Below are 15,669 nucleotides of genomic sequence, written 5' to 3' on the forward strand. Positions count from 1 at the left end.
TATGGAGCTTATGCACCAAGTGCTGGCTCTGTTGAGGGCTAATAGGCTAACCAACCCTACCCCCTGGCCCACCCTAGCCATTAGTCCCACCTACAAAACATACCTGTAACCCGTCCTACCCCCGGCCCCCTTTATATACAGTACCCTCCCCCTCCCTGGCCTCAGAGACGTACTCTGGCCACCGCACCCCCAGCCCCGGTTACATACACTATACACCCTACGACACCCCCACCCCAATAGCTAGGGACATACACTCCCTATCCTACCTCCCCTCAACCCCCTAGACACAGCACCCCCAACCCAGGGACATAAGTTATCCGCACTCTCCAGGCCAATTTGCTTGTTTCATTTTTTTTTCCTGTGGGGGGTAATGTATTTTATATTTTCCTGTGGGGGCTTTTTTTTATTTCCTATTTTGGTCAATGTGTTTGTTTTTTTTCTTGTGAGGGCCAATGCGTTTGCTTTCTGTGGGGGCCAATGTGTGTTATTGTTTTCTGTGTGAGCCAATGTGTTTATTTTTTTTCTATGGGGGCTAATGTATATGTTTTATCTCCTGCGGAGGGCCAACGTGTTTATTTTTTTTCTATGGGGGCTAATGTATATGTTTTATCTCCTGCGGAGGGCCATGTTTATTTTTTTCTTGTGCAATGTTTTTCGGCTGTGAATGCGGTAGAGTTGCACCGTTCATGCTTCGTGCAGCACTGCAGTACAGGCACATGCAGTATACAAAAAATGATTTTTTTGGCATTACTAGGCAGCTACAGGGGGTTGGCTAAGCAGACACAGATGTAACATAGTATGGGTGTGTTGATGACGTTGCTTGTGTACAGTATAGAGACGCTAAATTGCTCACATTGGAGGCCATAGTCGGACGAGAGAGAGAGAGAGTTTTTTATTTATAATGTTTTTTCCCCTGTAGCACTTTGAAGTTTTGTTTTTTTTTTTGGGGGGGGAGGGGGCACCAACACTTATCTTGCCTCTGGGCAACTGGGATGAAGTTACGCCACTGTGTATGTATGTATGTATGTATGTGTGTTACACAATTATCTGTGTGTAGATAAAATGTATTCATGTGTAACTATCTGTATTATATATCAGTATAGATTGTGTATGTGTATGTTACACAGTTATCTGTGTGTAGATACAATGTATCTTTATATAACTATCTGTAAGTATATAGTAGTATGGAGAGTGTGTGCATGTGACAGTTATCTGTGTGGAGATACAATTGTGTAACTATCCGGAAGTATATATCAGTATGGAATTTGTGTGTGTTACGCAAGTATCTGTATGTAGATACAATGTATCCATGTGTAACTGTCTGAAAGTATATTTGAATATGGGACGTGTGTGTTAGTTATCTGTTTGTAGATACAATGTATTCATGTGTAACTCTCTGTAAGTAAATATCAGTATGGAGTATGTATGTCTATGGGTTACACAGTTATCAGAGTGTACATATAATATTTACAGGCGTGTGTCTGTATATGGCAGCCCTATATATGTATGTACTGTATGTATGTATGTACAGTATATGTACGTGGTGCAGTGCTAAGGATTGGAGCCTGGCTCCTCCTCTCCCCAGCAGGACCCTCCCAGCCTCTTCATCCCTCCCTGTCACCTCCAGCCTCCCCCGCCCCGACCAGCCAGACTCACCGAGCGAGGGATTGGACGAGGAGGCTCCCGGGTGTCGGATGTGCGCCCATCTCCTGCCTCTCTGGGGGCAGCCACGGAGTGCTAAGTGCCGGGGCGCCGCGGGATAGCGCTGTGTGCCGTGTAGGAGGGGGGGCCGGAGATCCGGAGAAATGGATGGGGCCGGTTCTGCCCTTTGAATGCCCCTTAGTGCCAGCTGGTTTCCTGAGGCGGGGGCTGCTGCAGGAGGGGCGGCCGGCGGGCACCAGGTGGATGGCATGGCGCAGAGGAAGCCCAGCTGAAGGTAGGTGCAGCCTGTGCCACACACCGCAGTGCCCACCTTCCCCTCCCCACTGCTGCTGGCAGCTGGCTCTCCCGGAGGATGATGACTCTAGATCTTCCCTGGCTGTCTCTTTCTAGGCAGTTGCTGTCTCTGGATCTACATTGGGTAGTCTCAGACCATGCTGCTGTCTGTGTTGGTGCTGTGGCTTTCTTTGACATTCCCTTCTTACCATGATTCTGACATGTCGTGGCGGTCTCCGATACCCCTGTCCATGACTTGCTGTGGCTGTCTCTGATTCCTCATGTCCATGATATGTTGTGGCTGTCTCCGATGTCCCTGTTCATGACATGCTGTGGCTGTATCTCTGATGCCCTGTCTATGGCATATTGTGGCTGTCTCTGATGCATCCGTTCATGCATGTTGTGGCCGTCTCTGATGCCCCTATCCATATAATTCTATGGATTTTTCTGGTGCCCCTGTCCATGGCATGTTGTGGTCGTCTCTGATATTCCTTTCCATTAATTGCTGTGACTGTCTCTCATGCCCCTGTCCATGCATGTTGGTCTGTATATTAAGTCCCTGTCCATGGCTTGTTGTGGCTGTCTCTCATGTCCCTGTCCATGGCTTGTTGTGGCTGTCTCTCATGCCCCTGTCCATGGCTTGTTGTGGCTGTCTCTCATGTCCCTGTCCATGGCTTGTTGTGGCTGTCTCTCATGCCCCTGTCCATGGCTTGTTGTGGCTGTCTCTCATGCCCCTGTCCATGGCTTGTTTTGGATGTCTCTGGAATCCCTATATGTTGTGGCTGTCTCTACTGCCCCTGTCCATGCATGTTGTGGCTGTCTTTATTGCCCCTGTCCATGCATATTGTGGCTGTCTCTAATGCCCCTGTCCATGCATGTTGAGGCTGTCTCTAATGCCCCTGTCCATGCATGCTGTGGCTGTCTCTAATGCCCCTGTCCTTGCACGCTGTGGCTGTCTCTAATGCCCTTGTCCATGCATGCTGTGGCTGTCTCTTATGCTGCTGTCCATGGTGCTGAACTGTTATTCCATAAAACAGGCTAATCTGGATTTTGGACACTGCACATGTAATTACAGACAAGCATTCAACATCTTTATGATACAAACCAAAAAGTAAAATGTTCATCATGTCAAGAGCAAACACCTTACAGTCTTAATATATGTCAATGGCATATAATACATTTTAAAGTGCTGATGCATGGCATCAACATACATGCCTGAAAAAGCTTTATGGTGCATTCTGACATGTAAGCAATACACATTCGATAACCTTTAGACACAGAAGGAACATACATCCTGCCATTGTGAGACATGTCACTAACTCATATCTTGCAAAAAAGCATCTTTTTAATATGTCAACGGCATGCATGGTGCAGTTGGAAAACATGTCGCCAGCATACATGCTGCAGCCATTAGACATGACATTGACTTCCATGGTACATCCCATGTGACATGCTAGCAACATGAATCCTGCAATCTTATCACTAATCAGCACTCTACATTAAAGAGTCTGTGCTTCTTCCATCCCTACCACAGGACAGCTGCATAAATCATACAGCTTCCATCGTTGTCATCAGCACACACAGACTGACACTGATAGAGATGCTACATAGTTGAAATATGTCAGCAGAATATATCCTAGTACACAGCATAAATTATATAGCCCTAACCTTGTGCTGTTCCATGTAGCTGCAAATACAATACTGACCCATGTATACAATGTATGTGTCTATAGCTCTTTAAGGTTTGTGATAGTCACTAGTGAGCAGGATAGTAGGAAACTGGCAGAAAATGTGAACGCATAATGCATCATAGTACTAAATAGTGATAGCCAATATGCATAATCATATGTGCCTGCACAACATTTGCTTATGTTTTTTTTGCGTGTATGTGAGAACCGGTGAGACAAATCTTAGCGGTGTATTTGGTGACAGATGGTCAGTCATCTTGCTTGTTTGGGGAGCCAATAGTCAGCTATTACAGTCCTCTTATTTCCTGGATCTCTAGACTAAAATTGTGGAAAAAGACGGAAATATATTTCAGTTTCTATCACCTACATGATTGCTTAGAATTACATCATAAATGTCTGATAAAGATGTGTTCTAGTCATCTGACAAGAAGGCATTTCAGCAATATACAGGTAGTTGGCTCACAAGGGTCACATTGTGAAAATGAGAACCCTGATAATGATACATTAATTCTAAGCATATGACAATAGTGAATTTAAATCTAGGGAGTGTCACGCAGTAGGGAAAAGGCAGGGATTTCAAAAAGTTTGAACATAGTGATCTCTCACAGATTGTCTGACTGAGGTGGCTGCATTGTGTCTAATCAGCTGCTAGTTTGTAGCATAATATTAATGACTGCCCAGTCTCTTATAATAGTGAACTGCTATGTTTTTATTTTAGTTTGTTCATGTCTGATACAAGTAAAAGTTTTCCATTTCCATTATCTAATAATAGTGAGTTCCCAGTGTGTGATTATAGTGAACCCATAATGCCGTATATCAGTAGGCTAGTGGCCCCCGGACTATAGATAGACAGTTAAAAGGTCGACAATGTCTAGCTAGACACCAGATGTTAGACAGGCAATAGGTCGTCAGGGACAAAAGGTCGACATACTAAAGGTTGGCGTGAAAGAAGGCCGACAGGTTCAAATGGTCGACTGGGTCAAAAGGTCGACACTAACATGGTCGAAACATTTTTTTTTTAGGGTTAGTAACTTACTGGTGGGTTAGGGTTAGGCACCTTCCCTGATGTATAGGGTTAGGCACGAGGAGGGATGGTTAGGGTTAGGCACTAGAAGGGACGGTTAAGGTCAGGCACCTACCCTGACGGTTAGGGTTCGGCACCAGGAGGGAGGGTTAGTGTTAGGCAACAAGGGGAGGGTTAGGGTAAGGGTGAAGATTAGGGTTAGATATCAAAAAAATCTTGTGTTGACCACTGGTGTGTCGACCATTTTCATGTTAACATTTTGACCCTGTCGACCATTTGTACATGTCGTCCTTCTTCCAGGTCGACCTTTAGTGTGTCGACCTTTTGTCCCTGACTATTACCTATTGCCTATCTAACATCTGGTGTCTATCTAGACATTGTCGACCTTTTAATTGTCTATCTTTTATACCACACCCTTGGCTAGTAATGTCTGGTTGTAGTGAGCCCCTAGTGTATGATCATAGTGATTCCATAATGTCCTATATCAGTAGGCTAGTAATGTCTGGTTGTAGTGAGCCCCTAGTGTATGATCATAGTGATTCCATAATGTCCTATATCAGTAGGCTAGTAATGTCTGGTTGTAGTGAGCCCCTAGTGTATCATCATGATCATAGTGATTCCATAATGTCCTATATCAGTAGGCTAGTAATGTCTTGTTGTAGTGAGCCCCTAGTGTATGATCATTCTGATTCCATAATGTCCTATATCAGTAGGCTGGTAATGTCTTGTTGTAGTGAGCACCTAGTGTTTGATCATAGTGATTCCATAATGTCCTATATCAGTAGTCTGGCAATGTCTTGTTGTAGTGAGCCCCTAGTGTATGATCATAGTGATTCCATAATGTCCTATATCAGTAGTCTGGCAATGTCTTGTTGTAGTGAGCCCCTAGTGTATGATCATAGTGATTCCATAATGTCCTATATCAGTAGTCTGGCAATGTCATGTTGTAGTGAGCCCCTAGTGTATGATCATAGTGATTCCATACTGTCCTATATCAGTAGGCTAGTAATGTCTTGTTGTAGTGAGCCCCTAGTGTATGATCATAGTGATTCCATAATGTTCTATATCAGTAGTCTGGCAATGTCTTGTTGTAGTGAGCCCCTAGTGTATGATCATAGTGATTCCATACTGTCCTATATCTGTAGGCTGGTAATGTCTTGTTGTATTGAGCCCCTAGTGTATGATCATAGTGATTCCATAATGTCCTATATAAGTAGGCTTGTAATGTCTTGTTGTAGTGAGCCCCTAATGTATGATCATAGTGATTCCATAATGTCCTATATCAGTAGTCTGGCAATGTCTGGTTGTAGCGAGCCCCTAGTGTATGATCATAGTGATTCCATAATGTCCTATATCAGTAGGCTAGTAATGTCTTGTTGTAGTGAGCCCCTAGTGTATGATCATAGTGATTCCATAATGTCCTATATCATTAGGCTGGTAATGTCTTGTTGTAGTGAGCCCGTAGTGTATCATCATAGTGATTCCATAATGTCCTATATCAGTAGACTGGTAATGTCTGGTTGTAATGAGCCCCTGGTGTATCATCATAGTGATTCCATAATGTCCTATATCAGTAGCCTGGTAATGTCTTGTTGTAGTGAGCCTCTAATGTATGATCATAGTGATTCCATAATGTCCTATATCAGTAGACTGGTAATGACTGGTTGTTCTGAGCCCCTAGTGTATCATCATAGTGATTCCATAATGTCCTATATCAGTAGCCTGGCAATGTCTTGTTGTAGTGAGCCCGTAGTGTATCATCATAGTGATTCCATAATGTCCTATATCAGTAGGTTGGTAATGTCTTGTTGTAGTGAGCCCGTAGTGTATCATCATAGTGATTCCATAATGTCCTATATCAGTAGACTGGTAATGTCTGGTTGTAATGAGCCCCTGGTGTATGATCATAGTGATTCCATAATGTCCTATATCAGTAGACTGGTAATGTCTTGTTGTAGTGAGCCTCTAATGTATGATCATAGTGATTCCATAATGTCCTATATCAGTAGACTGGTAATGACTGGTTGTTCTGAGCCCCTAGTGTATCATCATAGTGATTCCATAATGTCCTATATCAGTAGCCTGGCAATGTCTTGTTGTAGTGAGCCCCTAGTGTACCATCATGATCATAGTGCGCCCAGAATATCCTATATCAGTAGGCTGGTAATGTCTGGTTGTATTGAGCCCCTTTTGTATGATCACAGTGATCCCATAATGTCCTATATATTAGTAGGCTGGTAATGTCTGGTCGTAGTGAGCCTCTAGTGGATGATTATAGAGATCCCATAGTAATGTACTACCAGTATCAAATAGTAATGTACTTCAAGTATCTAATAGTAAATATGCTCTCAGTATCTAATAGTAATGTGTTCCCAGTATCTAATACTAATGTGCTTGCTGAATCTAATAGTAATTTGGTCCCAGTATCTAAAAGTAATGTGCTCCTAGTATCTAATACTAATGTGCTTGCTGAATCTAATAGTAATTTGGTCCCAGTATCTAATAGTAATGTGCTCCTAGTATCTAATACTAATGTGCTTGCTGAATCTATTAGTAATGTGCTTCTTGTATCTAATATAGGTAGTAAATGTGTTCCCAGTATTTAGCAGTAATGTGTTTCTTGTATCTAATAGTAATGTGCTCCCAGTATCTAATAGTAATGTGCTCCCAGTATCTAATAGTAATGTGCTCCCAGGGAATGGGTATGATATAGGCCGGCGGTTCAATTCCCGTCAGCGGCAGCCCGACAGGAGCAGAGTTCGAAGCAGCGGAAGCCCGACAGCGCTGGAAATCCCGATCGTGGATAGGTAAGTATAGACTAACCTAACCTAACCCCCCTAACCCTAACCCTCCTTAGGGGTGCCTAACCCTAACTTCCCCCCCAAGTGCCGAACCCTAATCCCCCCTCTAAGTGCCTAACCCTATCCACCCCCTTCCCCGCTTCCTAAACCTAAGTCCCCCGTGGGGGTGCCTAACCCTAACCCTCCCTCCCCCTAGCCTAACCCTAACCCTCCCGGGGGGGTGCCTAACCCTAAGTACCCCCAGGGAGCCCTAAACCTAACAGTCCCCGCAGCGGCTGTCCGCTCGCGGCGCCCGGCATCACTTTGATCGTGATGCCGGGCGCCGGTCTCCCGGCGTCGGGGAAATGCGGGCGCCTACATCTAGACGCCCGGCATTTCACCCATGCCGGGATAAGACAGTCGGGAAGCCGGCTGCCGGTATGTAGGCAGTCAGCTTCCCAATTGCTTCCCGCTCCGAGTATCTAGCAGTAATGTGTTTCTTGTATCTAATATTAATGTGCTCCCAGTATCTAGCAGTAATGTGTTTCTTGTATCTCATAGTAATGTGCTCCCAGTATCTAGCAGTAATGTGTTTCTTGTATCTAATAGTAATGTGCTTCCAGTATGTACAGTTATAGAATGTGCTCCAGTCCCAGTATTTAATACTATTGTGCATGCTGTATCTAATAGTAATGTGCTCCTAGTATCTAATACTAATGTGCTTGCTGTATCTAATAGATATATGCTCCCAGTGTTTAATACTGTAGTATTGTGTTCTCAGACCCAGTATCTTATAGTAATGTGCTGTCAGTATGTAATAGTAATATGCTTATTGTATCTGCAGTGATACTAATGTGTTTGCACTATCTAATAGTAATGTGCTCCCAGTATTTACTACTAATGTGCTACCAGTTTCTAATACTAATGTGCTTGCTGAATCTTATAGCAATGTGTTCTCCATATCTCATACTAATGTGCTCTCAGTATCACAGACTATTGTGCTTGCTGTATCTAATAGTAATGTGCTCCCAGTAGCTAATACTAATGTGCTTGCTGTATCTAATAGTAATGTGCTCCTAGTATCTAATACTAATGTGCTTGCTGTATGTAATAGTAATGTGCTCCCAGTAGCTAATACTAATGTGCTTGCTGTATCTAATAGTAATGTGCTCCCAGTAGCTAATTCTAATGTGCTCCTAGTATCTAATAGTAATGTGCTCCCAGTAGCTAATACTAATGTGCTTGCTGTATCTAATAGTAATGTGCTCCCAGTATCACAGACTATTGTGCTTGCTGCATCTAATAGTAATATGCTCCCAGTGTTTACTACTTTATAATGTACTCCCAGACCCAGAATCTAATGGTAATGTGCTCTTTGTATGTAATAGTAATGTGCTCCCAGTAGCTAATACTAATGTGCTTGCTGTATCTAATAGTAATGTGCTCCCAGTATCTAATACTAATGTGCTTGCTGTATCTAATAGTAATGTGCTCCCAGTAGCTAATACTAATGTGCTTGCTGTATCTAATAGTAATGTGCTCCCAGTAGCTAATTCTAATGTGCTTGCTGTATCTAATAGCAATGTGCTCCCAGTATCTAATACAGTACTAATATGCATGCTGTATCTAATAGTAATATGCTCCCAGTGTTTACTACTTTATAATGTACTCCCAGACCCAGAATCTAATGGTAATGTGCTCTTTGTATGTAAAAGTAAAATGCTTCTTGTATCTACAATGATACTAATGTGTTTGCAGTACAGTATTTAATATTAATTTGCCCCCCAGTATTTAATATTAATGTACTGTATCTAATACTAATGTGCTCCTAGTATCTAATACTAATTGTCTCACAGTATCTAATACTAATTTGCTTGCTGTACCCTCAGTAATAGTAATGTGATCCCAGTATCTTATAGCAATATGTTTCTTGTATCAACAATAATACTAATGTGCTTGCTGTACCTTTATAGTAATGTACTTATAGTATCTAACAGTTAAGGGGCGTCCAGTTTCTAGTGTGCTTTCAGTATCTATTAGTAATGTGCTTCTTGTAACTAATAGTAATGTGCTCCCAGTATTTACTACTAATGTGCTACCAATTTCTAATACTAATGTGCTTGCTGTATCTAATAGCAATGTGTTCTCAGCATCTAATACTAATGTGCTCTCAGTATCACAGACTATTGTGCTTGCTGTATATAATAGTCATGTGCTTGCTGTATATAATAGTAATGTGCTCTTAGTATCTAGTACTAATGTGCATGCTGTATCTAATAGTAATGTGCTCCCAGTGTTTAATACTTTATAATGTACTCCCAGACCCAGAATCTAATGGTAATGTGCTCTTTGTATGTAATAGTAATATGCTTCTTGTATCTACACTCTACAGTAATACTAATGTGCTTGCTGTATCTTATAGTAATGTACTTCTAGTATCTAACAGTAATGGGCGTCCAGTTTCTAGTGTGCTTTCAGTATCTAGTAGTAATGTGCTCCCAGTATCTAGTAGTAATGGGCTGCCAGTATCTAAAAGTAATGGGCTGCCAGTATCAAATACTAATATGCTTGTTGTATCTAATAGTAATGGGCTGCCAGTATCTATTAGTAATGTGCTTCTTGTATCTAATAGTAACGTGCTCCCAGTATTTAATAGTAATGTGCTACCAGTATCTAATACTAATGTGCTATCAGAATGTAATAGTAATATTTTTCTTGTAGCTGCACTGATAGTAATGTGCTCCCAGTATTTAACACTAATGTCCTCCCAGATTACTTGCTGTATCTAATAGAAATGTGCTCCCAGTATCTAAGACTAATATGATTATATGTATAGTAATAATATGCTCTGTGTTTAATGCTGTAGTAATGTGCGCCCAGTATCTAATAATAATGTGCTTCTTGTACCTACAGTAATACAAAAGTGCTTGCTATATCTAATAGTAATGTGCTCCCAGTATCCAATACTAAGGGGTCTATTTACTAAGCAGTTTTAGACTGAGCGAAAAGTGATGTTAGTGATAAGGTGCCAGCCAATCAGCTCCCAACTGCCATCTCACAGTCTGTGTTTGAAAAATGACAGTTGGGAGCTGATTGGCTGGCACCTTATCACTTTCTTATCACTTTTCATTCTGTCTCCTAACACTGCTTAGTAAATAGACCCCTAAGTGTTCCCAGTATCTAAGAGTAATGTGCTCCCAGCATCTAATACTGTAGTAATGTGCTCCAGTATCTAATACTGTATTAATATGCTCCCAGTATATGTTGTGCTACTAATGTCTAATAGTTGTGTGCCCCCAATATATGATGTGTTACTAATGTCTAATAGTAGTATGCCCCAGTAGTACACCCCCAGTATGTGATGTGTTACTAATGTCTAATAGTAGGGTGCCCCATTATATGATGTATTACTGTCTAATAGTAGTTTGCCCCAGTATATGATGTGTTACTAATATCAAAAAGTAGTGTACCCCAGTACATGATGTGTTGATAATGTCTAATAGTAGTGTACCACAGTATATGATGTGCCACTAATGTCTAATAGTAGTGTGCCCCAATATATTATGTGCTACTAATGTCTAATAGTAGTTTGCCCCAGTATATGATATATAACTAATGTCTAATAGCAGTGTTTCCCAGTATATGAAGTGGTACTACTGTCTAATAGTAGTGTGTCCCAGTATATGTTGTACTACTTATGTAAATAGTAGTGTGCTCCAGTATATGATGTGCTACTAATGTCTAATACTAGTGAGTCCCAGTATATGATCATGAAGTGCTACTAATGTCTAATAGTAATGAGTCCCAATATATGATGTGTTACTAATGTCTAATAGTAGTATGTCCCAGTATATGATGTGCTACTATGTCTAACAGTAGTGTTCCCAGTATATGTGTTACAGTGTGTCCCAGTATATGATGTGTTAGTAACGTCTAATAGTAGTGTGCCCCAGTATATGATGCGCTACTAAAGTATAATAGTAGTGTGTCCCAGTATATTATGTGTTATTAATGTCTAATAGTAGTGTGTCCCAGAATATGTTATGCTATTAATGTCTTATATTAGTTTCCCAGTATATGATGTGCTACTAATGTCTAATAGTAGTGTGTCCCAGTATATTATACGTAATGTTTGATAATAGTATGGCACAGTTTATGATGCGTTACTAATGATTAATAGTAGTGTGCCCCCTGTAATGGTGTGCTTCTATAAACGCCCTATCGGAATGGGTATGAAATACCGCCAGCCGTGCGGCCGGCGGTTCGATTCCTGTCAGCGGCAGCCCGATAGGGGCAGAGTGCGATGCAGCGGAAGCCCGACAGCGCTGGAAATCCCGATCGTGGATAGGTAAATATCCACTAACCTAACCCCCCTAACCCTAACCCTCCTTAGGGGTGCCTAACCCTAACTCCCCCTTCTAAGTGCCTAACCCTAATCCCCCTTCTAAGTGCCTAACCCTAACCACCCCCTTCCCCGCTACCTAAACCTAAGTCCCCCGAGGGGGTGCCTAACCCTAAGTCCCCCCCGGGAGCCCCAAACCTAACCCCCCCCCCCCCCGCGGCTGTCCGCTCGCGGCGCACGGCATCACTACGATCGTTATGCCGGGCGCCAGTCTCCCGGCGTCGGGGAAATGTGGGCGTCTACATCTTGACGCCCGGCATTTCACCCTTGCCGGGATAAGACAGTCGGGAAGCCGGCTGCCGGTATATAGGCAGTCGGCTTCCCGATTGCTTCCCGCGCTATCGGCATATGTGAGCACAAATCTAACACAGCATAGATTAGCATAACCTCTTATATAACTTATCTAAAATAAAGACACAGGGCCTGATTCAGAGCCGCTCGCTGCTGGCTCATGCCCCTGTAGTGCCCATGCCCCCATAGTAATGCCCCTGTGGTAATTCCCATGCCTCCATAATAATGCCCCTGTAGTGCTCATGCCCCATTAGTAATGCCCCTTATTGCCCATGCCCCCATAATAATGCCCCTGTGGTAATGCCCATGCCCCCATAGTAATGCCCCTGTGATAATGCCCCTGTAGAGCAGCTTATTAAAAAAAATACTTACCTTGAACCCTGCTCCTGCATCCAGCGTCGCGTCCGGTCCGCGTCTCCCCCATAGTGCCCGTGGGGAGAGCCGGAAGCTGGAGTTCGGGAGAGAACTCCAGCCTCCGGCTACACCACGTCGCTGCAGAGAAGGAGCCGGGCGCCCGCTGGTGATAAATATTACCAGCGGACGTCCGGCTTGGAGCCTCTCTGCAGCGCCGGGCTGGAGGTCACTGGTACCGGGTACAGCGGCGCACCCGGTGCACATGCACCTCCAGCCCCCCTAGTTGCGGCCCTGATAACGCCACCTCCAGGTGGCGTTATTATCACAGGGCTTTTCCCTGATATTTTTTTACAATTTATTTTTAGTAACTATGGTCGGATCACATTTCCGATTACAATTATGGGAAATGCGATCTGCTTACTAAAAATAAGTGATACTTAGGGGTTGGAGTAGAATTTTACGAATTCTACTCTAATTGCCCTGTAATAACTATAGGTGATACTAAAATAATGTTAAAAGGGTGTGAAAACACCCTTTTTCACTTTATTTTAGTAAAAATAATGTTAATAAATAGAGCCCGGTGGGTTCCATTTACTACAATCCGCATTGGTAATGCAGATTGTAGTGTGGTATAACCGACCGAATTTGCATTGCGAATTCACGCAATATCAAAGGGACTTACTACAAATCTCTTGCAGGGACAGGGCTTGCGAGAAAGCTATGTCCCTGCAAATCCCCTCCGCACACTAGTCACGGTATTTTCTTGAAAAATACCGTGACAAGTGCCAAGCGCATGCACCGACCGGCTGCCGCTGCTACCCCCGGCGCTAAGCCCCGCCCCTTCACCAAGCCCCGCCCCCTCGATCCACCTTTATCACTTTATTTTAGTAAAAATAATGTTAATAAATAGAGCCCTAAGGGGCCTATTCATGATGTTAATTATTGGGGTCCGGACCCCGTTTAGTAACATTCTGACTCGCCGCGGCTACCGGAGCAATTCATCATTGCGCCGGCGCGGTAACAGCTGATGCGATATCAGCTGTCCTCGCAAGCAGCTTCACTGCTTCTTTTCGGAGAAGCTCCTGTCGGATCAGTGACGGGACTGCGCATCTGAAGATGGCGAATGCTTCCGCACTCAAGCTCCGAAAATATATTTTCGAAGCTTGATGAATTCTGTCCCCATACTAGTGTATGGGGACAGCGGGCCATTTCGCCAGAGGAAGGTAAGTAGGAGATATCTGTGATACTAGTGTATGGGGACAGCGGGCCATTCCGCAAGAGGAAGGTAAGTAGGAGATATCTGTGATACTAGTGTATGGGGACAGCGGGCCATTCCGCAAGAGGAAGGTAAGTTGGAGATATCTGTGATACTAGTGTATGGGGGCAACGGGCCATTCCGCCAAAGGAAGGTCAGCAGGAGATATCTGTGATACTAGTGTATGGGGACAACGGGAAATTCCGCCAGAGGAAGGTAAGCAGGAGATATCTGTGACACTAGTGTATGGGGACAGCGGGCCATTCTGCAAGAGGAAGGTAAGTAGGAGATATCTGTGATACTAGTGTATGGGGACAGCAGGCCATTCCGCTAGAGGAAGGTAAGTAGGAGATTTCTGTGATACTAGTGTATGGGGACAGCAGGACATTCCGCCAGAGGAAGGGAAGTAGGAGATATCTGTGATACTGGTGTATGGGGACAGCGGGCCATTCCGCCAGGGGAAGGTAAGCAGGAGATATCTGTGATACTAGTGTATGGGGACAGCAAACCATTCCGCCAGATCAAGGTAAGCAGGAGATATCTGTGATACTAGTGTATGGGGACAGCAGGCCATTCCACCAGAGGAAGGTAAGTAGGAGATTTCTGTGATACTAGTGTATGGGGACAGCAGAACATTCCGCCAGAGGATGGTAAGTAGGAGATATCTGTGATACTAGTGTATGGGGACAGCGGGCCATTCCGCAAGAGGAAGGTAAGCAGGAGATATCTGTGATACCAGTGTATGGGGACAGCGGGCCATTCCGCAAGAGGAAGGTAAGCAGGAGATATCTGTGATACTAGTGTATGGGGACAGCGGACCATTCCGCAAGAGGAAGGTAAGTAGGAGATATCTGTGATACTAGTGTATGGGGACAGCGGGCCATTCCGCCAAAGGAAGGTCAGCAGGAGATATCTGTGATACTAGTGTATGGGACAGCGGGCCATTCCGCAAGAGGAAAGTAAAGCTGGCCACACACTGGACCAACTTACATCCAACCAGCCAACTTGTTGATTGGTTGGAATGAAAATCTGGTAACATATGGGAGTAAATGATGATCAGCAATTTGCTCCTAAATGCCAGAAAACAGATGAAAATGGTCGTCAGACAAGTTTGTTAAATGTTTGATCTAAACAATTTGTTCAAACAACAGTTTTGGTCCATTTTCCGGCGTTTGGGAGCAAATTGCTGATTGTCATTTGCTTTCATACCTTACCAGATTTTCATTCCAACCAATCAACTAGTTGGCTGGTTGGACAGATAATCTTTAGATGTGTGGCCAGCTCAAGTAGGAGATATCTGTGATACTAGTGTATGGGGACAGCGGGCCATTCCGCAAGAGGAAGGTAAGTAGGAGATATCTGTGATACTAGTGTATGGGGATAGCGGGCCATTCCGCAAGAGGAAGGTAAGCCGGAGATATCTGTGATACTAGTGTATGGGGACAGCGGGCCATTCCGCAAGAGGGAGGTAAGTAGGATATATCTGTGATACTAGTGTATGGGGACAGCAGGCCATTCCGCCAGGGGAAGGTAAGTAGGAGATATCTGTGATACTAGTGTATGGGGACAGCAAACCATTCCGCCAGATCAAGGTAAGCAGGAGATATCTGTGATACTAGTGTATGGGGACAGCAGGCCATTCCGCCAGAGGAAGGGAAGTAGGAGATATCTTTGATACTAGTGTATGGGGACAATGGGCCATTCCACCAGAGGAAGGTAAGTAAGAGATATCTGTGATACTAGTGGATGGGGACAATGGGCCATTCCGCCAGAGGAAGGTAAGCAGGAGATATCTGTGTAGTGTATGGGGACAGCGGGCCATTCCGCCAGAGGAAGGTAAGTAGGAGATATCTGTGATACTAGTGTATGGGGACAGCGGTCCTTTCCGCCAGAGGAAGGTAAGTAGGAGATATCTGTGATATCTCCTGCTTTACCTTCCT

At 43.8% G+C, this 15,669-nt stretch overlaps 1 protein-coding gene across 1 annotated transcript in view; it reads left to right on the forward strand.

Annotated features, from left to right (window-relative positions):
* Nucleotides 1–1,665: 1,665 nt before the first annotated feature.
* Nucleotides 1,666–15,669, forward strand: part of LRFN1 (leucine rich repeat and fibronectin type III domain containing 1) — a 196,964-nt gene continuing 182,960 nt past the window's right edge. The window contains exon 1 of the mRNA XM_088477145.1: nt 1,666–1,936. The gene's annotated coding sequence lies outside the window, so the exon portion shown is untranslated. The remainder of the gene's footprint in view (nt 1,937–15,669) is intronic.

The sequence above is a fragment of the Taudactylus pleione genome, unplaced genomic scaffold (genome assembly GCF_031769625.1).
Source record: "Taudactylus pleione unplaced genomic scaffold, aTauple2 ptg000199l, whole genome shotgun sequence".
In the NCBI taxonomy this organism is placed as follows: Eukaryota; Metazoa; Chordata; class Amphibia; order Anura; family Myobatrachidae; genus Taudactylus; species Taudactylus pleione.